Source organism: Anolis carolinensis, chromosome 3 (genome assembly GCF_035594765.1).
Source record: "Anolis carolinensis isolate JA03-04 chromosome 3, rAnoCar3.1.pri, whole genome shotgun sequence".
NCBI lineage: Eukaryota > Metazoa > Chordata > Lepidosauria > Squamata > Dactyloidae > Anolis > Anolis carolinensis.
Window position 1 is genome coordinate 169,319,254 of NC_085843.1, and position 23,638 is coordinate 169,342,891.

General features: G+C 40.1%; 2 long non-coding RNA genes across 2 annotated transcripts in view; both read right to left on the reverse strand.

The window, feature by feature from the left end:
• Positions 1-16,066: 16,066 nt before the first annotated feature.
• LOC134297653 (uncharacterized) lies at positions 16,067-18,944 on the reverse strand. The gene is made up of 2 exons (XR_010004474.1): positions 18,385-18,944; positions 16,067-16,270 (listed from the first exon to the last, which is right to left on the reverse strand). It is a non-coding gene; the product is annotated as an uncharacterized LOC134297653 (long non-coding RNA).
• Positions 18,945-20,331: 1,387 nt separating this feature from the next.
• Positions 20,332-23,638, reverse strand: part of LOC134297654 (uncharacterized) — a 139,784-nt gene continuing 136,477 nt past the window's right edge. Inside the window, exon 4 of the long non-coding RNA XR_010004475.1 lies at positions 20,332-22,799. This is a non-coding gene — a long non-coding RNA (uncharacterized LOC134297654). The remainder of the gene's footprint in view (positions 22,800-23,638) is intronic.

The following is a 23,638-nucleotide window of genomic DNA, read 5'->3' on the forward strand; positions in this document are numbered from 1 at the left end:
AGTTCCCATTATTTTTCATCCCACTTATTTGTTCCACATTTTGATGCCATCTGGAAATCGTGTGTATTGCTTAAATGCAAATTTGTATTTGACTGTCTTTAAGGTGGAGTGCCATGTTTAGATATCCTAGTTGGGGGTAGTGAAATGAAGTGGACACTTCAGCTTTGAATTTTTGGAGGTGGACAATTATCTTATACAGATCCAAGATATATTGCTTATCTTGGACTATCTTTTTCTATCCTTTTCCTTTTTCTTCTGTGTTCCTCCATAAAAGCAAAATAAAGAATTTTCTCTTTCAGTAATTGAAACCCTACTTCCATTATTTTCCTCCCAGAAAGCACTCTGGTGGTGCTTTATCTTGAATTTTACATTGAAATGTAATATCACTACACCACCTTGCAGGAAGAAATTGTGGTAGTCAACTGCCATTCACCTCCTGAGAAGCTTTCTTAACCCACCCTAGAATTTTTTTAAGGTGATTGCTAAAAGAGCCAATGGAAGGTACCATAGTGAGGATAAACTGATCTGCCTCATGCTTTGACTCCATTTGCTTTTAAATGCTGTGTTTGAGATCCTATTTAAAAAAAGCTTGACTGGGATGTTTATGTAGAGGTCATAGATGGTCAAGGTTGCCAGCCAGCTCAAAGCATAATGGAACTCTCCCAGCCAGTCAATGACCATATGGGTTGAGGGGGCTAAGCTGCATCCAGTGCTATATGAGAGCCATTGCAGAATTTGGAGATAAAAAAACCCATTGCCAAGGAGGATACTTCCTTGCTTAATGCTGAAAAATGTACTCATGCTAGTGTAACCCCAAGTATGCTAGAATATTCCACCAAGATGTTTTCGACTTCTGTTTTATTACATGCTACATTTAGATGAATATTTTGTTAGAAGACGTCACTGAGCTATCTCAAATGTACAGAAAGTAGGGAAAATAGATTTTAACTGTTATTTTATGTGATATCTTTGAAATATTTGGTTGAGAACCAGAAAAGTGAATATTTAGGAGGCTAGCAAGAGAGTGCACAGTCTCTCACCATCTTCTGCTTTATTTCCCCTCTCCTTTTCTCTTACACATCTTCTCATGCTGTTCTAGTGTATACAATAGTGCTAGCAAACATAGTCTACTTTGTATTTGATTCTGAAAAGAACCAGATGTTTAAATAATTATACATCATGGGGAAAGAACAACAGCAAAATTGAGAAAGCCATGCATTTTTCAAGAGATCCAGTTGTTTGCAGGCTGCCTCCTGTCAGAGCAAAGGACATTTGGTGCTCTGGAAGCTATACGGTAATCTAAAGATACACTTTGCCCAGCTCTAAAATTTGAAGCAGATGCTCAAGAAGTCTGTTTATTTGCTTCATTTTAAATAAGCTCATCTGTCGGGATAGTGGATTTATCAGCAAAATGAGGAAGATTTTACATCTATCTTTACCCTGAGAATATGGTGTCATGCATGTGAACGCGGGACCCAATTCAGTTCTGCTCTTGGGAAGGGAGCACAGTTGTGTTATAACTAAAATCCCAGATGGAAAAACATAGGTTCCAAGTGAGCAGAAGAACAGACACTGAAAGATCTTCATGCAATGAAATCCAGGGTTGCCATGCTTAGAAATACTCCATGTGAGGTCTGCCACAGCCTAGGTACACCCTTGGACTGCACAAGCTGTCTTGAATTTTTCAACCCTTGTCTCCTGATGGAGCTGGGCAGCATTAGAAATCTTGGTACAAATTTGGGGGCAAGCAAAAACAACCCATCTCAAATTCTCTCCAAATTTTGTGAACAGAGTTGAGCTCATATCTGTGTATATTTCCTTTTCACATCAGTAATGTACCTAGATCATAAATTATAACCATAAATTATAGTTCCATGTTTCACAGTCAAGGTTTAATTTGCTTTATAAGTCAGAAGGGTGCTATCCTGCTCCACAAATAGATCACATGGATGGAAACAGCATACAGTACAGGATAATCATAATTCTAGAATATTCATTCTAATTGAAATCCACAGATACAGGATGACAACTGGATCAACAACAATCCCTGTGAGAGAGATCTTGGAGTCTTAACAGACCACAAATTGAACATGAGCAAACAATATGATGCAGCAGTTAAAAAAGCCAATGGGATTTTGGGCTGCATCAAAAGGCATATGGTGTCTACTTCAAAGGATGCAGGCGTTGTCCATCCTACAAATCCAGGAATTTCGATTGGTTGGTCTGAATCAAGGAGCCATAGATATCTGTAGGAGAACAACTCAAGGGAGACACCAAGTCTTCTGATAAAAGAATTCTTCAAAGTTTCCAATTAGCTTAGATAAATTGTCACTCCCTTTCATAGAAGACTGAAAATTATCTTGTTAACATGCCTCAACCTTCAGACTGTTTAGGATTCTTAGTTTTAGAAAATCTTAGTCAGTAACCCACGGAGCTATGTTATTAGGGTGTTTCACTCTGCGCCATCTTGTTGAAGTTCAATAATAATAATGAGATCCAATATATACTGCTCTGGGCCAGATTTACAGTAGACTAACTGCCAAGGAGAGATGTGACCCATTTCTGGTCAGATCAAATTCAGAAGATAAAACCAGATCCTTGATTCAGACCAACCAATCAAAATTCCTGGATTTGTAGGATGGACAAAGCCTGCATCCTTTGAAGTTCAATGAAAAAATCAGCAAATTAGTCACTAAGACTCCTTCTACACAGCCATAAAATCCAAATTATCAAAGTGGATCACATGATCTGCTTTGAACTGGATTATATGAGTCCTGCTGCTGCTCAGTCATTTAGTCGTCTCCGACTCTTCGTGACCTCATGGACCAGTCCATGCCAGAGCTCCCTGTCAGCCGTCACCGCCCCCAGTTCCTTCAAGGTCAAGCCAGTCACTTCAAGGATACCGTCCGTCCATCTTGCCCTTGGTCGGCCTCTCTTTCTTTTTCCTTCCATTTTCCCCAGCATTGTGATCTTTTCCAAGCTTTCCTGTCTCCTCAGGATGTGGCCAAAATACTTCAGCTTTGCCTCTAATATCCTTCCCTCCAGTCTAGTTTTAAAACTATGCTAAGATAAAACTAGGAAATGACTATGCTATTCATATGCTGCTTTGTCGATGAGGAATGTGACAAAAGAAATAAATAGAAATTCTAATTAATGCGCACAAACAGGTTTCAACACATAGAGATTCGAAGAAATATATTTAAGAATCAAATACCCAAAAGAAAATTGTTTGGATGAGAAAATTTATCAATCTTCTAATATTCAGGGATTCCCCCTCAAAAACTTAATGTTGTTTCTATTGAAATTATGTAGATCTCCATTTTGGGGAAATGCTTGGTTTAAAAAAGCCCTGAACCAACCAAAATGTTTGCCCATATCTAATATTGCCCATATTACCGTATTTTAAAGGTGTAGAAAATATTTGAAGAGTCAGGATCCTTCGACACTGCCATATAATCCAGATGATCAAAACAGATAATCTGCACTATCTGCTTTGAACTGAATTATATGAGTTTACCCTGCCATACAATCTAGTTCAAAACAGATAATCTGGATTTTATATGGCAGTGTAGAAAAGGCCTCAAATTTACTCATTGATTGTCCACTACAAAAGCTTAAAAGGGTTGTTTTTATTTGCTTTTCTTCTGCCTGTTGAAATGAATTTTGACACCAGAAATATGCCTGAATGAAAGAAAAAGAGCAAAGAAATCACATACAACATTATTTCCATCTTCACATTCCTGTTACCTTACTAAGCATAGACTTTGGAGCACACATTTTCCAGGGTAACATTCAGTTCTTTTTAAAAAAACAAAACAACAAAAAAGCCTCCAGTATGCTCACCAAAAATGTCATGTGTGAAGTGCCTGTAAGAGGCAAATTGTGATGGAGAGGCGGATATTGAATCAGCCATCTGTAACAGCTGAGTTCAGAAATATCTGTGCCCAGGGATGTTTAGAACTGCTTATTGTGGCGTTGTCCCAGGTATGCAGCATGCAAGTCCTATAATGGACCAGGTCATTCAAGATCAGTGTCAAAGTCACATGTGAGTACAAAAGGAATGAGCAGGAGTGCTTGAGGCTGAGTCATCAATCTGCTGTCAAGCCTCCTTGCTTCTTGGCACGCGATGTAAAACAAACAAAAAATTAATAAAATTACATTATGTTGGGCTCTGAATATGGAGTTTCTGCTTTGTTGTATGTATAGATCTAGACCTGTGAGACTATAAATAAAGTAGAGAAAAAGGTTGTTTTATAACACACACAAAGAGAGAAGGCGATAATACAGAAACAATCAGAGGTTTATTAGCAGATGAAGGAATCAAGATGATTGATAGTAAGAGGATAGTAAGAGGAATCTGAATTAAAGAATCAGGCCCCTTTTACACTGCCAAATAAAAACCATATTATCTGCTTTGAACTGAATTATATGACACTACAGATGCAGACTGCAGCCAGGAAATCAGAAGACGTTTACTTCTTGGGAGGAGAGCAATGGCCAACCTTGGCAAAATAGTGAAGAGCAGAGACATCACACTGGCAACGAAGGTCTGCATAGTCAAAGCAATGGTATTCCCCATAGTAACCTATGGATGTGAGAGCTGGACCATAAGGAAGGCCGAGAGAAGGAAGATAGATGGTTTTTAACTCTGGTGCTGGAGGAAAATCCTGAGAGTGCCTTGGACCGCAAGAAGATCCAACCAGTCCATCCTTCAGGAAATAATGCCCGGCTCCTCACTGGAGGGAAGGATATTAGAGGCAAAGTGGAAGTATTTTGACCACATCATGAGGAGACAGGAAAGCTTGGAAAAGATCACGATGCTGGGGAAAATGGAAGGAAAAAGGAAGAGAGGCCAACCAAGGGCAAGATGGATGGACAGTATCCTTGAAGTGACTGGCTTGACCTTTAAGGAACTGGGGGCGGTGATGGCTGACAGGGAGCTCTGGCGTGGACTGGTCCATGAGGTCACGAAGAGTCGGAGACGACTAAACGACTGAGCAGCAGCAGGACTCATATAATCCAGTTCAAAGCAGATCATGTGATCCACTTTGATAATTTGGATTTTATGGCAGTGTAGAAGGGGCCTCAGTGACTAATTTTCTGATTTTGGAACGAAGAAGCAATGTTTTAAATCACTACAGAATTCGAGGAACATCGGTCTTATTTATTTATTTTATTACAATACATTTTCAGCATGAGACCGCAGAGGCCCCTTCTGCACTGCAATACAATCCAGATCATCACAGCAGATAATCCACATTATCTGATTTGAAATGGATTACATGAGTCCACACTGCCATGTAATCCAGTTCAAAGCAGATAATCTGGATTTTATATAGCAGTGTAGAAGGGGTCAGCGTGTCAAACCAGTGAATAATGTGATCAAATAATGAAAACAAGATTAAAACCTTTCAAACTAGTCAAGCAAATTGGAAGAGCTTTGAAAACTGAAACAACTTAAAGTTAAGGGCATGGTAAAACAAGATTTGACCCATTGGAAAAAAACAACAACACTGGCGCCACTTAGGCCCCTTCTATACTGCCATATAATACAGATTATAAAAGCAGATAATCCACATTATTTGCTCTGGATTATATGAGTCCACACTGCCATATAATCCTGTCCAAATCAGATAATATGGATTTTATATGACAGTACAGAAGGGGCCTTAGTTAGACCACCAAGAGGTAGGCACTCCGCAAGTGTACAGTACTTGTGTCTTGTATATTTTGCTAACTTTTGAAGTCTTTCTGCCTGGAATTCCAGCTTGTTTAGAGTACAGGTCTCAGTTTTTCTTCTCCTCCTGAATAGCTCATCAGGATTGAGAGGGTGAGATGCTGCTGAAAAACTGATGTGAGGAAATTAAGGAACAATGTTTCACTAACCTTCCAACCCTTGCTTGAAGAAGAACACACCCCAAATGCCTTTGCTGGCTATGCTCAGGACATTGCCATTCTCCCTTCCAATGGGAAGTTATCAGTAGTACACCATTTCCCACTTTGTCGTCATACTTGGGTCTGATGGATCTATACTGATCACTTAGGTCATTTGAGAAATGGTATAGCAAAGACTGTTTTTGTGGTGTGGACAAAGAGGATTGAGGCCAGGGTGGTGGTTACACTAACCATAAAGGGTGGACTCGAGATGATTCCAAAAACTGCAGTTATCAACTACGTTATAGTAAAGGTAAAGGTTTCCCCTGACGTTAAGTCCAGTCGTGTCCGACTCTGGGGGTTGGTGCTCATCTCCATTTCTAAGCCTAAGAGCCAGCATTGTCCGTAGACACCTCCAAGGTCATGTGGCCAGCATGACTGCATGGAATGCCGTTACCTTCCCGCCGGAGCGGTACCTATTGATCTACTCAAACCATAGGTAAAGGTAAAGGTTTTCCCCTGACGTTAAGTCCAGTTGTGACCGACTTTGGGGGTTGATGCTCATCTCCATTTCTAAGCCGAAGAGCTGGCATTGTCCGTAGACACCTCCAAGGTCATGTGGCTGGCATGACTGCATGGAGTGCTGTTACCTTCCTGCCAGAGAAGTACCTATTGATCTACTCACATTTGCATGTTTTCAAACTGCTAGGTTGGCAGAAGCTAGAGCTAACAGTGGGCGCTCACTCCGCTCCCTGGATTTGAACCTGGGACCTTTCGGTCTACAAGGTCCGCAGCTCAGCGCTTTAACACACTTCGCCACCGGAGGCTCCTCAATTACATTATACAATCATTATATATCAAAACTTCTTAAAAGTTTGAGTCAGAACAAGTTTAGCTTCATGTTGGAGTCATGAGCAGGTGAGGCCAACAGTGATGAGAAGAGGGGGGAGGGGGAAAAAGGAAAAGGTGTCCTCTTTTGAGCTGGCCTTCTCCCTGGTAACCTGTTGCCTCTGCTTGCCATACTACACGGCCCTTTTGGGTCGTGCCATTGCACCGCTAAAGGGAACTGCACCCCACGCACTCTTCCCCCCCATAACATGGTGGGGATGGGACAGGGTGCATTGCTACCCTTTCCCTTCCCCTATCAGGTGGCACCTGTGTGAAATGCCAGTTGTTGGAAGATGTAGGACACAAAGTAGCCTCACACAGATATTCCATGGATACATTTTATTGAAATCCTTCTTGCCAAGACGAGTGCAAAGCTACTACTAACTGAAACCCGCTCAAGCCCTAACATATTAACATATCAAAATGCTTCTTCCCTCCGACCCCCCTTCCACGTTCACACCTATGTCCCAAAATTCCTTTCCCAGGCTCAAAGATCAGAGCGAGTCACAAATCAATCCCCCCAGCCATATGGCTCTTATCAGTTAGATCATTCCCCACCCCAATTAGCTCTGTCAGGATGGGAACAGTTCAGCTTTGTTGTGAATGCTGGGCTGAAAACATCCTGACAGTGAAGAGGTCCTTAGAGCAGTGTTTCTCAAACTCTGCTTCCCCAGGTGTTTTGGACTTCAGCTCCCCAAAATCCCAGCAACTGTATTTTTATATCCCGCTCCCATCTCCCCAAGGGAACTCGGGGCGGCTCACATGGGGACAAGCCCGACATCAACATACATTAAAACACAATCATAATTTAACCAATATAAAACAATAAAACAATATAAACAGCATAACAGCATAGAACGATATGTCATTTGAGTCTGAGCACTCTTCCTCAACAGTGCCATGAAGGCACTAGCCATGAAAGTTTATTTCCCTTTGAATTCTTTGGGCAGAGGAAGAAAGAAATTGCTAAAAAAATACCAAATTGTTTTAAAATAACTGTATGATTTATCATCAGTAAAGGCTTGATATGTATATGTATTTTATATATCTGGGGTCATTTCTCAGACAAAATGGGGTCACAAGTTGAAAAAGTTTAAGAAGCTCTGGTATAGATGAGCTACTATATATATGACTTGAAGTGCAAACTCAAACAGAAGATTAAGAATTAATGTGTGGATACAAAGGTGAGCAGTAAACAACAAAGCTTTGGTCTAGAAACATGGTCAAATGTGTGTGTGTTTTGTGCGTTCAAGTTGTCAAATTATGGTAAACCCATGACTTCCAAAGGGGTTTTCAAAGGCAATGAATGCTCAGAGGTGGTTTTGCCAGTTCCTTCTTCCAAAAGATAGTCTACAGCACCTGGTAGTCATTGTGGTCTCTAATTCATGTACTCTACCAGGGCTGACCCTGTTTAACTTCCAAAGATCTGTGACCTAAATGTTGGAAGACTAAAACTTCTGTTTTCACTTGAGATTTTCCAAGTTCCACTTGAACGTTCTCTAGATGTGGTGCTTCTGCTGAAATTGTCAACTTCAGCAATATTTCTTTTGATGTTTCATGAATGGAAATCAGGCAGATTTTCTTTCTTAAATATACCATTTGGGGAGAAACCAAATTGTTTCATTTGCCCTCCCTGATCCACAAATAGAAGTTGTCCTGATTCATTAAAATCAATTGGACACTTGGCATTTACTTCACTGGGGTGTAGGCTGCATCAAAAATTAATTAACATATGAGGGCAAAATAATTATAAGATATTAAGTTGGAAATTATATTTTGTTCTATTAATTTTGAAGCAGAGACAAAAAGAAGACCAGGGCTTTTTGTATGTTGATTTTCAATGAAGTTTGGATAGAAGAAAACTGTTTATTTTCATATTACATTGGATTGTTAAAATCTGTTTTATTCTGGTTGCCTGGGAAAGCAATGCTTTGGATGTAAGAGAGACAGAAGTGTTCCCCCTCTCCTCGTGGTTCAATTTTTTCAAGGAAAAATAGTTAGGTGTTGCAAACCAGCACTGAAAAGGGCCAAGACAAAGCCACACTCATCTGCATACATTCTTCCATATCTTACATTTTATTATCAGCCTCGGCTAATATGCCAGCTAAGCCTCTTCCTTGAATTGGAAGATGTAAATATGATAGTGCTTGCACTGATTACCTCAAGGCTGGACTGCTCCAATGAACAGCACATTGGACTACCCCTGTACCAAGTTTGGAAACCCTAACTCAACCATGGCAACCAGATTGGTCATGGAAACATCTAGGAGATAACATATATACTAAAGTTATTCCATTGGCTGCCAGTTAGTTTCTGGGCAAAAGACAGTGTTGATTCTGACTTTTGAATCCTTACATGGTTTGGGTCCAGGTAACCTACAGAATTGCCTTCTCTCGTACAAACTGCTCTGGACACTTCAATTCTCTGGCGGACATTTACTTCAAAGAGCCAGAACCCATCTGGCAACAGTCTCTCAAGTGACCTTTTCCGGTGCTTCCAGACAGTGCAAAAATCCACACACAGATCTGTCAGTCCCAAGATATGGTGCCCCGCCATCCTCACAGTCTTCTTTTGAAGCAGAAGCACTCCATTATGCACTGAACTGTGCACATATTAGGTCCAGCACATGATGGAGATTTTTTTTTTAATTCTGTTGAATCTCTCTCTTTCCCCAATTGTTAATTCAACCTCTGCTTAAGATTATAAAGTCTAAACAAAAGAGTTTCAGAGAGTCTAATTGCTTTCCATTTGTGCTTCCATTGAACCACCTCTGTGTCCTTTTAATAGCCCAATCAGCTGATCAGCTGTTTCAGGCTTTTTAAAAGCGCACTTTCATTGGAGCAGTCTACACAGGGGAGAGGTAAGGAAAGCACATATTTTGCATGACTGCAGGGATATATAGTCATGCAAAGGTGCACATTTTTCATCTGTAATTGGGTTATAAACACACTTTTTTAACACTTGTTTTTAACCTCTTAGCCCAATCCCTCCTGCATGTTGCTAAACGTGCATCCTTTTAACGTGATTAATACTGGGTTTTACAGCATGTGTAGAAGGGCCCTCCATTGGGTGCTCCAAAAACTGTGGGGCAACCTGCTGCAAGAAAATTGATAGCTGAATAACCTGTCAGAATTTAAAACACAGTTAAAAATCTCTTCTGGCAGGCCTATGCAGTCAATTATCATCTGTTAATTTTAAATTTACATTTTAGTAGTACAAATTTTGTTCTATGATTTTAATGTATTTATGATCCTTTGTTCATGTATTTTAATTATATTGTACCCCACCCCAACCCATGATAAATGGGCAACAAATAAAATTTATTTTTATTATTTTAATATAAAATTTATTTTTACTACTGCTACTACTACTACTAGAGACGTTGCTACCCTGCAGCATTTCCATGACTTCAGATAGATATTTTTAGCAGTATTGTCATCCTTCTTATCACATCGCAGTTGGCATCATGCAACTATGAGGTCTTGGCAGTGCAAGATTGCCCTTCCTAGTAGGCATCATAATTCTGCCCTTCCACTGTGCCACTTCACCCTATTTTATTTTAATTTTTACAAAATATTTTACATTTACACAAAGTGTAGGGTAAAAAAAAATCATTCTTATTTTTTCAACAGAAGGAGAGTGGGAAAGGAGGACCATTTCTCCCCTGATGTCACTAGCATGCACCACAGAAGTGCCCAGATCTCATCACATCAGCTAAATCCTGGGACAGTGGTGCAGTTAAGGGTTATTGACAGGTTTTGCTCATCTTCACTGTGGGAAAGTGCCAAACCGGCAATAGGTATTACACAACATCATGCAATAGAGTCCATCACCAGAGGTGACACTTCTGCTTCTATGTTGAGTCAACATCTCCATGCAACAAAATCCTAAAATACACTAACCACTTCATCACATTGAAGCTGGGAGGTTGAGAGCTCAGTCTGTCTCAGTGTTGGAATGAAACGGATTTCCCTACTTTCAATACACTATTAAATGTATCAGCGGTACTCAGCATTCTTTCAGTACATTTGTCATCACATTTTAATCACTAGGCACCACCCACCATCTCTCCCCCCTTTGTGGAAAAAAAACTCCTCTCTTTGTAATGTCAGCTGTTATGCAGCTTCAATTCTGGAAACAAGGAAACAGGGAGGAAGGGAGGGAAAGCATCTCTCTCTCTCTCTCTTTCTCTCTCAGCTGCCCCTCAGAGAGGGGTGTGAACCTTGGAAAACTATAACTCTCAGGACTGCATGTATGGAGCAATGGCATTTAAAGTGGAGTGCAAGGGCATATATTCCATATTGTAAATACACCAAGAGAAGCGCATGGACCTTGGAAAATTATGACTCCCAGGACTTCACAGCATGGAGACATATAATAATAATAATAATAATAATAATAATAATAATAATAATAATAATAATGTCATTTAAAATGGATCCTGACTACATTCAATATCCAGTGCAGATGCATTCAGATAAGTGTACTGGACACACATCCAGATAATTACCAAGAATCCAGTTCTCCACCACCTCCTCAAATGTTTGAAAAGAATGCTGTCAATGCTTAAAATACGCGAAGAATGCTCTGCCTACACTTAAAGTGAAACTAATGTGATGAGAACAGTGGCTTCCCGGATTTTAAGTGTAGCACTCAGTGGAATTTAGTAAATGTGATGAAGTGGTAAGGCTGCAGTCCATCACACTCTTGGTGTAATATAAATACTCACATGTGGATCTACGCTAGGTTTGAAGTTACCCTGCAAATCATTCTCTATGATTAGATGTATTCTTCTAAATCCTCTAACCACTTTGTGGATTACAACCTGTCAGCATAGGTGGTGCTGTAGGAATGCCTCACATTAAATTACTGACAAAACTTTCAACCCCCAACCCCACCCCCAGGAATTCAATCCATCCCCATACTGCTGTGATAATTTTTCATCTGGCTATGGGGATGGATTGAATTCCTGGGGGTGGGGTTGGGGGTTGAAAGTTTTGTCAGTAATTTAATGTGAGGCATTCCTACAGCACCACCTATGCTGACAGGTTGTAATCCACAAAGTGGTTAGAGGATTTAGAAGAATACATCTAATCATAGAGAACCTGACAAGCAAATCCAATAGCATCAACAAAAGCCATTTAAAAAACAAATCTGACTTAAACAAGGCCATAAAAGCAGATAATCTAACTTCCTCTTAAAGGAAAAAATGCGAAAGCTTGAAAAGACAGCAATTCAAACTTATAATGACTGTGTCGCTATTAAATGTTCCTTATTACCCACTTTTAATCTCTTGGAACTGTAGGTACTTCACTCTTCCTATTGAATAGAGTTGCTGCTGCCATTTGATCTAAATTCACAGGAAATATGCTGAATAGATCTGCCACTTTCTACCTTAATAAATATTCAAAAGAAAATATAGTACTTTCTATTTATAAGAAAGTTCAAAGATTTGTTTTGTTATTTGTCAGAACTCAACTAATTTCAGACCAGTATTTATAAGAGAATGCATATGTGTCTATTTCTGTAAAATAGCATCTGCAAGAATGCAACCTACAATTGGGCATTTCTCAACTATTTTTTGATAAAACAGGACTGTTGGAAAAGTGAAAGCAAGAATTTCTTGACGATGGGGAGCAATGCAGTAATTATTGATCCTGTGCATAGAACAAATTTGCCCCTTTGCATAGTACTATGCAAGGTCAAGGTTTTACATGGAGACTATTTTTTTCTTTATTAAAAAAAAATGAAGAACATGTGATCTTCCTGATGTTAGGCAAATAATCCCATCATTCCTTAACTACTAGCTATGCTAGCAAGGACTGATTGAAACTGTATTCTAGTAACATTTGTATTTTGCAATTCCCATTCCTGACATGTTAGACTGTTGCCAACATAATCTTTTTGCCATTTTAGGAATAACAAGTTTTATTGTCATATTTTCAAAGGCCCCTTCCACACAGCTGTGTAAAATCCACATTGAACTGAGTTATATGGCACTGTGGACTCAGAAAATCCAATTCAAAGCAGATATGGTGGATTATCTGCCTTGATATTTTGGGTTATATGGCTTTATGATATTCTGGGTTGTGGGCTGGCCCATAGTCCCCAATTTATGAAGTCCATAATGGAGTCTGTGAAACAAAATATAATGTGTCACTTATAAATGTGCCACAAAATTGTGTTATATTTGCAGATATTTCTCATTGGGCCATACCTGAGAGGTGGTTCTTATCGTTTAAGGGCCTACCTGAACTGACCAGAAAACCCCAAATCAACCCAGAAATCATTTGAGAAGATCCAGGGACTTTCATCCTCTAACATAAAGTAAATTCAGTAAACTTGATTTTACTCCATGTTAGGAGAAGTTGGGGAGTGCTCCAGAATTTCCCTAAGACTGCAGAGCAAACTCAGACTTCAAGGTTCATGAGGATAGCTAGATTGACTGTCATTCATACCAGTCTAGCCTGTTCACATGGACTTGTGTCACCATTCCCCTTTTCCCTGCACAGGGAAAAGGGGCTGTAACTTACCTGGGTTGTGTTTTCTTGTTGTGGCAGTTGGCCTCAGAACTCTAGAATTCTCCTAGTCATTGATAAGTGTCCAGCCAGGAAATGTCTGGAGTTCCAGAACCAACTGCTGATGTAACAAAAGACAGCCCAGGTAAGAATGTGCATTCAGTGTTTCAGCCCAGCTAGAAAAGTCTAGCCTCCACTTGTGTTTCTTCCACAGTTCCGGAGCAGAGCATATAATCAGCTCTACTAAAGCTGTCGCCAGTCCAAAGCAGCAATGTTGTAGCCTAGCCCAATTTAGATGATCACTTCTATCCTGCCTTATCATTAGCAAAGGTAATTTCCCCTGACATTAGGTCTAGTTGTGTCTGACTCTGGGGGTTGGTGCTCATCTCCATTTCTAAGCTGAAGAGCCGGCGTTGTTCATAGACACCTCCAAGGTCATGTGGCCAGCATGACTGCATGGAGCACCATTACCTTCCTGCCAGAGCGGTACCTATTGATCTACCCACATTTGCATGTTTTTGAACTGCTAAGTTGGCTAATAGCAGGAGCTCACCCCACTCCCCAGATTCAAACCGCCGATCTTTTGGTCAGCAAGTTCAGCAGTCAGTGGTTTAATCTGCTGCACCACCGGGAGCTCCTGCCATATAATACAGATTATGTGAGTACAAGGGAGAGAGCCTTTTCTGCTGTGGCCCCCCGACTATGGAACTCACTGCCTACCGAAATCAGGCAAGCTCCCACTTTGTTAGCTTTTAAGAAAGACCTGAAAACATGGCTCTTCCGCTGTGCTTTCGGTGAGTAAATTCTGTTATATATTTCTGTGTTACTCCCCCCCGAACATTTATCCTCTAAACTTCCCCACTCTCATATCTCCCTGTCCACATTGGAGTACCCCTCTGTCCCTCTCACTCCGGGTTTTATCTCTATGTTCATGCGGCCTGCTCTTGTTTTACTGTTTCTTGATTTCTTGATGTGATGTCTATTATTATCTATTGTATTACTTTTAATTATGTTATGATATGCTGTTTTATATTTTATTATATTGTATTGCTTTGGGCATGGCCCCATGTTAGCCGCCCCGAGTCCCCACTGGGGAGATGGTGGTGGGGTATAAATAAAGTTTTATTATTATTATTATTATTATTATTATTATTATTATTATTATCAAATCAGATAATCCACATTATCTGCTTTGAACTGGATTATATGAGTACGCTGCCATATAATCCAGTCCAAAACAAATAAATTAGATTTTATATGGCAGTGTAGAAGGTGCCGTAGATGAGCCCTATATATACTGAAAGGTGTTGTAACTGATGACTGAGGTTACTGAGGTTCAGCTGTTAAAGGATGGTACATACATTCACATTTGTTAGTGATTACTGAAATATCAGATGGTGGATGCATGAGGAAATATGCTATTATAGCTCCATAGGTAAAGCTTCAGATTAGGGGTGGAAAGTATATTTGTAACTATTTGAGCTCCCAACTGGAAGAATTAAAATAAACCAGTAGGACTTACCTTACTGCCACATCACACCAGAGCATGGATTCTGGTTTCTTCCCTCCTGCAGCGAGCGCTGGGCCACCCGGTGAGTGCTGGGCCGCCCGGTGCTCGCCGGAGTGCTGGGCAGAAGGGAAAGGCCTCACCAGGAAGGCCTCGCCAGGAAGGCGTTAGGCGGCTTCTTTGTTCTGCAAAGCCCCGAACGCCTTCCTGGCGAGAAGGAAGGTGTTCGGGGCTTTGCGGAGCAGAAAAGCGCCACTTCTTTGCTCCCCATAGCGGCAACCTTGGCTCCTTCCTTGTGGAGGGAAGTGCGGCAGTGGAGGCAGGCCGCAGGAGACAGGAGTTGCCTCGATGTTGCCCCCAACAAGATGGCACCACAGGCAACTGCCTAGTTGGCCTGGTGGTTGAACCTCCTCTGCTTGTGCCCTCTTGCCTTCCTTCCTCCTGCTTTTCCTGATTGAGAATATTGTGATGACGTGTTTGTTTTCTCCTACAGCAGGGACACAACTACATAAAATATTCATCCTAAATGCAAGAATAGAAGAGTTGGGGACTTGGATCCCTCCCCCAGACTAATGCTTTCCAACACAGGAATGGGGGGAAATCATAATTAGATGTATAAACCACATTTGTTGGGGAAGGACAGGTTAGAATTTTCAGTCCTCCCCAGTGAATTGCATTGGTTTGGCTGGCATAGAAACTTGTTAAGTGGGAGAAGAAAAGAACTTTCTTTGCCATCCACAAAACAGATTTACAAGTTAATTATTCAAAGTGAGTCATTTTTTGTTATTCATACAACATGACATATGACCTCTCGAACGGTGGGATGGTTCCCTCTAGGTGTCTTGCAGAAAACATTTTGTCATGTTAAATGTAGCTTTTCCCCTAAGATATTTCCAAAAGTGATGGAAGGCCCTGGCTCCTGAAGAAGAAGAAAAACCGTGGAGGTAGCTGTAGAAAGGAACAAACCTACTCATCTTGGTTGTTAAAAGCATCCTTGTTTGTAAAGTGAGGATATGGAACAGAAATATGACTCTTGGCAGCTGACAGGGTCCATTTTATCACTAGTGGAACACTTTTCAAATCTATTTCCACACAAAAGCAGCAGACTCCTTCCCTTTTCTCTTTCTGACTGGCTGCAGAAGAGGGGGGAAAACACTCCCAATTCCTCCTATAAATAGAACAGACTCTGGCACATACCTGCATCATGAGACTTCAAACTATGCAATCCAAGTAGATGCAACAGACGCAAAAGAAAATTATTAACAAAATAAAGTATGAGTTTGTTTTAAGCAATTTATACCTCGAGTTAAGACCTCTCCATGGTCCTCTCCCACTTTTCACCCTTGTAGAGCTGCTCTCCATTCCTCTCTCTCTCTCTCTCTCTCTCTTTCTCTTGGCAATGCCACCATTATCGCCTCCTGCACATCACTCCTTAAAACCCAAATTTCCCATGGGTTCACAGAAAAAAAATCCACTGGAATATCTGAAATTAAAATAACACATTCATTCATACACATTTGCATTTAGCTGATATTTCCCTTCCCTTCTATCTAGGGATGCATCTACACTGTAGAATTAATGTAATTTGACACTACATTAACTGCCATGGCTCAATACGACGCAATACTATGGAATTGTAGCTTCACAAAGTCTTTAGCTTTCTCTACCAAAGGGTGCTGGTGCCTTGCCAACACCCATAGTCCATAACATTGAGCCATGTCAGTTAAAGTGGTGGCAAATTGGTGGCCTCTTATTTTATCTTGTTACTATGTTATTACAGTAGAGTCTCACTTATCCAAGCTAAACGGGCCAGCAGAACCTTGGATAAGCGAATATCTTGGATAATGAGGGATTAAGGAAAAGCCTATTAAACATCAAATTAGGTTATGAATTTACAAATTAAGCACCAAAACATCATGTTATACAACAAATTTGACAGAAAAAGTAGTTCAATGTGCAGTAATGTTATGTTGTAATTTACAAATTTAGCACCAAAATATCATGATATATTGAAAACATCGATTACAAAAATGCCTTGGATAATCCTTGGATAATAATAATAATAATAATAATAATAATAATAATAACAACAACAACAACAACAACAACAACAACAACAACAACAACTTTATTTTTATACCCCGCCCCATCTCCCCGGAGGGACTCGGAGCAGCTTACATGGGGCCTTGCCCGACACAACAATATAATAACAACAATAAAACAAAAACAAATATCCCAACAATAAGCATGTCTTTGATAAGTGAGACTCTATAAACATGTTGCCTGTTTTAGTATTATTTGTTAATGATGTTGTGGTTATGTATGTATTTTATTCTGTTCTATTGTGAGTTTTTGGGCTTGGCCCCATGTTAGCCACTCCGAGTCCCTGCGGGGAGATGGAGGCAGGATATAAAAATAAAGTTGTTGTAGTAGTTGTAGTAGTTGTTGTTGTTAACTGCATCAATTCTACACAGTCCTGGTCTGCTACTGTGTCAAAGACTTTAATACTATTGAGGATAACAGTAGAAAGCCAAAGATGGTGGGAAAGGGGACTGTTAGTTTCCCCTACCTTAAAGACCTGAAATAAAGCACTATGAAGATCCTCTTCCAGACCACTTGGAGCCATGATCAAGACACTTCTTGTAGATCTGGATGGTGCATTGTAAAGTTACCATATTTCATCACATAGTCGTTACGACATAATAGTCGCATTCAAAAATGGCCAAAAATTGTATTTTTATTTTTCTCTCATAATAGTGACAGAGCCATTTGGAGCTGATTTTCCCCTCCCTCCTTCCCTTCCTCCCTCCCTTCTTTCTTTGAAGGCAAAGCAGTTAAAAAACTACAAAATGGAGGTCTCTGGAGCTCCATTCTTTTCTCTTCCCTCCTTCCTCTGAGGCCTTAAGGCAATTTAAAAACAACAACATGGAGTTCTTTGGAGAAAGGAGGAAGGAGAGAAGGTCTGAGCTCCAGAGACCTCAATTTCAAGCTTTATCAATTGCCTTGCCTCGGAGGAAGGAGGGAAGAGTGGAGCTTCAGAGCTATCCATGTTATAGTTTTTAAACTGCCTTCTCTTCAGAGAAAGAAGGAAAGAAGGGAGAACCAGCCTATAATGGCTCTGCAGTTTTTTTAAAAAACAACAAACAAACAAACAAACAGAAATGGATCCATTTGTTTAAGGCTGAATCATCACTCCTCTTCCTCCTGTCTTGGAAGTAAGGCATTTTATTTATTTATATTTTATTTTTTTAAAATCAGACATTAGATTATTAAAGGCATATGTTTTTCCTCATGTAATAGTCACACACTCCCTTTTGATGGAAGAAGTGTGACTATTATGTGATGAAATATGGTATATTGCAAGTCCACTAGCAGCCTTGTATTTCTCTCCTCAACAAATGAAAGAGCAGTGCTGATAATGTATTAAGATTTTTACTGGATATTGTAACAGTTTGAATTTTTAAATTATCTTCTACACATGGAAAAGTTGTTTTGCAGACATAATCCTACCATCACTTATTCAAGGCAAGCACCAATCATGGTGATTGCAGTTGCATTAAAAATGAAACCTTTGAACAGATTATTATACATAAGTACCTTAGATTCTGCTGCATTTTAAAGACTAGGACAAGAGGTTCAGGTCATTTCTCAAAGAGTTGACATTCTCCTACACCTTCACAGAATATGTCCCTCAAAAAATGAGTCCACAATAACCCTTCAATTGGCTAGACCTCACAGAAACTGAAGCATACAGAAGCAGGAAATTGATAATAGATAATAAACCTTGTCAGCCTTTTTTAAGTTGTAAGATGGCTTTGGCATCCTATTGTGACAATATCTCTCTGTAGGTCAGCCACCAATATTTTTTGAAATCTTCCCAGGGTCGTCATTGTGACATCTGCCTTGATGTTGACTGCCTAGATTTAGCTAAAACTGATCTGCCAAGAAGGGGCATAGTCTGCCAATGTCCTTATTGTCTTTGAATTTCAAGGATAATGAAGGACAATATATTGAAGGGATGAAATGCTCAAATTTGCTCCACTATATGCCTACCGAAGGAATTAGAATTGTAAGATTAAAGTCCAGATGTCGTCAACCACTACATTCAAACAGCTCCCATCAGAGCTATCTGTAAGCATAAATCCATTCTTGCATTCTGTGAGAAAATGAGTGAAAATCCATCTGATAAGAAAAGAGCTGGGAGCGCAGAAGTGATTGCCCAAGTCCCAGAGATTATTATTATATAGGAAAAACAAGACTCCCCAGAGCTGATTTCCCAGGCAATAATTTGCACTTAAGTCAAAATACGTTAAAAGGAGGACAAAACATAGAGTTCAAGGCCAGTGCAATTGGATGGCCTCTGGGAGATCCTTTACTGCGGTCTATCATTTAAGTGGTAATGATGCATAGCTGTTGTTTGATGAAACACCACCCAGAATCTTCCAACTAGCATTAAATTTGGTTTCAACTGAGAAAGCTCAACTATGTCATGTTGTGAGTTTGCTAGTGTAGAACTCAAAATGTGCAACTAAGAGAAAGCTTTGAGTGGAAAATAAATTTATGGAGACTTGGGGAAATGTTTTGGGTGTAAGCCCATGCAGGATCTTTGCAGGGTTAAGAATGTAATAGGGGTGTTCTGAATTCCGGAAATCAATTAGGAATTCAGATAATTTTGGCAACTGGACAGCCAAAATGACAGATACGAACTGAGAAGAACCCCTCTCCAATATCTTACCAAAATGAAACACAAGCTGCCGAATCTTTCAGCTAAATTCAGGAAATATCGGTTGAGTCTGGCATATTTGTCATAATTAGCATTCTGACCATTTGTTTTGCAGTGAGCAATTTCTCTGTGGTGGGGGTGATGGGGTTGAGCAGCAAGCGCAGCCACACTTATTGCATCATGTTTCTCAGCCACTCACAGGCCTTGGATTTTAGATCCCAGAAACCCCTCTTATGGGTTTAAAAAATGTTTTTTGGTAAGAACTTTAAACATTTCCCAAAAATATCAGTGAATTAGCAAAATGATTTGAAACTTGGAAGGCTTGCAAACATAAATGTGTCCTATAAGTGTGGAAAATTTCATTCTGATAGTCACAAAAATGATGGAAAGATGAGCCTTGCAAGTTCCCCCATTGGACACCGAAACTTACTGAAACAAAAACAGCACTCAGGGTTCCAAATTACTAATTCGAATGGCACCCTTTCTAATATCCCGGAATCTTCCCAAAAACAGAATGGGGGACCCAAAATTCAAAACAAAAACAGAACACATTTCTGCCATTTATCACACTCCTGGAAAGAAGTACAGTAGAGTCTCACTTATCCAACACTCGCTTATCCAACATTCTGGATTATCCAACGCATTTTTGTAGTCAATATTTTCAATACATTGTGATATTTGGTGTTAAATTCATAAATACAGTAATTACTACATAGCATTACTGCGTATTGAACTACTTTTTCTGTCAAATTTGTTGTATAACATGATGTTTTGGTGCTTACTTTGTAAAATCATAACCTAATTTGATATGGCTTTTCCTTAATCCCTCCTTATTATCCAACATATTCGCTTATCCAACGTTCTGCCGGCCCGTTTATGTTGGATAAGTGAGACTCTACTGTATAACAGAGGGACAGACAGTGGAAAGGCACCAGTGAGGGTTGAGCATCAGGCAGACATAGCTGTCTTGTGTCAGGAGCCTTTCCACACAGCCATATAACCCAGAATATCAAGGCAGATAATCCACAATATCTTCTTTGAAGGGGATTATCTAAGTCCACACTGCCATATAACCCAGTTCAAAGCAGATAATGTGGGATTTTTTACAGCTGTGTGGAAGCGGCCCTAGTTATATTATGGGAGCAGAGACAGAGAACGATAGAAAGCCCCAAACCATTATCCTATAGAGACGGAGGGAAGCTGGAAATTTGTTGGCAGCATTATTCATCCTGAATTACCAACTCTCTTGTAATGCACCTTTTCGCCTTCTTGCTAAATAGGGGAACAGGGAATACAAGACCAATTGATTTCTATTTGATTTCTGCATAATATATGAAATGTCATCTTAAAATGTGAGAGTGCTGGAGATGGGTTTCTTTGCGGAGCAGGCTATTCCCCAAAGGTTTTGCTTGTTGGAGTCTGCTCAATCTCCGATTTTATTATTTTCAAACACAGGGAAAATTATCATGTTAAATTTCCTGAGACTCATTAGCTTCTCTCACTCTCTGTGAGCAAAGGTAAAAGCACCTGGAACAGTTCATATTGCTGTCAGAGCAAAACAGAGAAGGGGGAAAGTCACTTTGGTTTTATTTTAAACAGCTGGGACATCTCTTCAATAAAGTTAATAGCCCCAAACTACACCAACTGCAATGAAGATGAGGAGAGGGAATTTGGTTTTCATCAAACTTGCACAGTAACTAACAGAATGAAGTGGATAAGAATTCTTTAAAAGATCTTCTGTCACAGACAGATATGTGCATAAGGAAGAACAAAATTGTCCATGTATCATTTCTTGATGTCTTCTTCCATACTGATGGGATTAGAGATGGAAAAGAAAACCATTGGTCTTACATTTCCCCAGAAAAAGTAACCTTTGGCAGTAGTGTGCAATCAGGGAGAAAGGTACAATTTCCTTAACCCTTTTCAGTTTTATGTGTGCCTTTCCATTTTAATTCTCTTCTGAATGTACGGTATAATTGTCATCATGATCATCAGTATCATCATCATCTCAGCTATAGAAAACTATTGAGTGAACACAGACAAAACAAATACTCTTATTCTGAAAGGTTGGCAATGTGAATCAATCTTTACATGAAAACCCTGTGATCGGGTTCACATAATTCAATATCAACTTGAAGGCATATTGCAGGAACAGGAACAACAAATCATGTCCTCCCTTATGTGTCATTTTTAAAAAGCCAAGAATCTCCAAGCATTCTACCTGTTCTTCAATATATGGTGTAGAGAAAACTGATATATTTTTTCTTATCTCTTTCCCAATGGAAAGAAGAGGCCTTTATGACACATATTTAATTACACTCAATCACCACTGAAAGAATAAAATGGAAAAAATATGACTATCTGCTTATTGAGAAAAGTTTGAGACATTTTTGATATGAATTAATTCATTTTATTGGGTTTCAAGCACTGAGGCAGGACCAAATTCTTGTACAGCTAAACAGAGATACCATTTGTCGGTTTGTCATGACATAAAACTCAGGAACAAAATGTATAGGAACAAAATGACAACTACCTTGCCCCCTTGATCTGCAGTTTGTGGTGCTTGCTAGGCTAAAAATTGCACTGTTTATTGCTCAGCAACTAGAGGAAGGATAACTCAAGTGATGGGATCAGTGAAGGGATGGGAGGAAAGCTGGAATGATTCCTCCTACCCCTCCCCTTTCTTATGTTACTTCGTCGATTTGGATATCATCACTCCAGGTGTGATGTGAGAAACAGTGCAATTTCTGTGCTTCGTGAGCTCCACAAATAGGAGATTGAAAGGGGCAAGGTATGGGTTGAAGTTGAACGGTACTGAACTGGTTCCAGTGCCATTTGGCTATGAAGCCATCATCCCGCTGTGCGGGCAACTCAGAACAATGCAGTTTAGCCTTCACCCAGCTTTGGAACAAACTCAATGATGTGGTGTGTAGCCCCTGACAATTCTGATCCAGAGTACCCCACTCTGGATCACCATTGCTGTTTCTACTCTGTCAAGATACACCCCTAGTATTCTAGGACCTCCTTACACGCATTGATGGAATCACTATGGATCACTGAGGATTTTGGTGATGCCAGCGGCTCCCACCCAGGAGGGACCTGTCACCCCACACCCCATACAATCTCGGCTTCCTCCCTACCTCATCACATGGGGGAAGCCTCTTTCAGTCTCATCAGATGGGCCAATTTGTCCATCGTTTGCTGCTTCCTCTCCCTTTTCTGCATGGAGCCCTTCACATGATGTACAGGCACTTCTGGCCAGGATTCATTGTAAGCCGCCCTGAGTTCCCTGTTGGGTGAGAAGGGCGGGATATAAATATTGTAATAAATAAATAATAAATAAATAAAATGTGAGAGAAAGGAGCACATGCTGCAACTGTGGCAACCTGGAAGCCTTCCTGTGTTGCCTTCCCTGAAATGAGGGGAATCTGGGTGTTGACACTTTCCCCGATGGGATGATGCAGGGCGAAACCATAGGCCTTTAGGATAAGTTCCTTTAACCTGGCTCAATTCATCCATCTTTCCTTATGCAAAGACGAGGAACCTCCCATTGACTGTTGCTGGTAATTTTCCAGGGTTTTTGGGAGAGTTCCATGACGGATCCAACCTGGGAGTACTTCTCCGGACTGTGATGGGAGCCATAAGGCTCGGTGGCAGGACACCCGTCACTGCCACCAAAATCAAACCCATATGAAGAGGTACTGGGAGAGTATTCAGGTGCTCCAGTTCCATGTAAAGGTCTCTTTTGGTTGATTTAAAGTCTGTGCTCTGAGCATTCATAGAAAATGATCACTGAGGGAGAAACTCAGCATAGAGCAGATCCATACACATCTATCTGTGCAAAACCAAGCTATAAATCACCACACATTGAATTGGTTTTGGGCATGTATGCTATTATTGTAAAACAAAAATAAAAACAGTAATAATAATATTAATACAGTAGAGTCTCACTTATCCAACATAAACAGGCCGGCAGAACGTTGGATAAGCGAATATGTTGGATAATAAGGAGGGATTAAGGAAAAGCCTATTAAACATCAAATTACGCTATGATTTTACAAATTAAGCACCAAAATATCATGTTATACAACAAATTTGACAGAAAAAGTAGTTCAATACACAGTAATG